The sequence below is a fragment of the Myotis davidii genome, unplaced genomic scaffold (genome assembly GCF_000327345.1).
Source record: "Myotis davidii unplaced genomic scaffold, ASM32734v1 scaffold107, whole genome shotgun sequence".
Taxonomy (NCBI): domain Eukaryota; kingdom Metazoa; phylum Chordata; class Mammalia; order Chiroptera; family Vespertilionidae; genus Myotis; species Myotis davidii.
The window spans coordinates 236,890-238,331 of record NW_006383012.1 but is presented as its reverse complement, the minus strand read 5'-3'; positions in this window follow the sequence as shown (position 1 = coordinate 238,331).

Genomic DNA, 1,442 nt, shown 5'->3' with positions numbered 1-1,442 from the left:
GAAGGAAAAGGACCTTGCGCCCGGCCACTGTGGCTCAGTGGTTGAGCATTGACTTATGAACCAAGAGGTCACGGTTTGATTCCTGGTCAGGGCACATGCCCGGGTTGTGGGCTCCATCCCCAGTGGGGCGTGTGCAGGAGGCAGCCAATCAGTGATTCTCTCTCATCATTGATGTTTCTATCTCTCCATCCCTCTCCCTTCCTCTCTGAAATCAATAAAAATATATTTTTTAAAAACAACAACAGAATACAATGATGCGGGTGTGTCAAAGGGACATAGAAGTCTGCTGAGAGAGCTCTCAAAGGCTACCTGGAACATTTTCAGCAAGAAAATGAATAAAGTAGTATGGAATTACAAATACAAACAACATATCTTGGATTATAGCCCAAAGCATAAAAATTCGTGAGTCCCTACAGATATAAATAAATAATTATCAAATACATAAATGGAGAAGTGAAAAAACAGGCCATGCTAAAGATTTCCAAATACAGGGTATCCCCCCAAAATGTATACACACTTCTTTTTCAGTTGATAGTTCAACTAAAAAAAATCTTTGTTGTTGAAAGTATTATATATGCTCTCTTTCCTCCCACCCATTGACACTTTCTGGCCTGCCCCCTGTCCCAGGCCTTCACCAGCTTATTGTCTATGTCCATGGGTTATGCATATTTGCATACAAGTTCTTTAGTTGATCTCTTCTCACCCTTCCATATACACCTGCCTTCCCTCTGAGGTTTGACAGTCTGTTCCATGCCTCTATGTCTCTGGATCTATTTTGTTCATCAGTTTACTTATTTTTTCATTAGATTCCACATATGAGTGAGGTCACGTGATACTCTGTCTTTCTCTGACTGGCTTATTTCACTTCACTCCAGTTTCCTCCATACTGTCTCAAAGGGTAAGCGATCCTTCTTTTTTACTGTTGCGTAGTATTCCATGATGTAAACGTACCACAATTTTGAAAATGAAATGTATTTTAATAAATACTGCCCTTATAATTATTCAAAGTGTGTGTATACATTTTGCAGGGTAGGGGGGAGGGACACCCTATAGTTATGTAGATACTCTTCCCTCAGAAGGTGGAGCATAATTACCACTCCTTCAGTGTGGGCTGCAGGTACGAATTCCTTCCAGAGTGCAGTATGGAAAAAGGGGAGGAGAACCTGACACACCCTGCCTCCTCAAGGGGCTCAAGGTCAACATGAACAGCCCTGTGTGGCTCGGTTGGTTAGACATCTTCCTGGGCACCCAAAGGTTGCCAGAAACTAGGGGTGACATATTTGGAAACTTTTGTATTTTGTATTATTTTCTCAATTTTTTGTACATGTAACACTCAAAACGTAAAGTTTCTGAAAAATAATTTTTAAAATGTAAAGACAGTCTAAGGTATTTATACTAAATCTGTAGTACCTCTCTAGGTAGTAATTTAAAGAAACCAACTT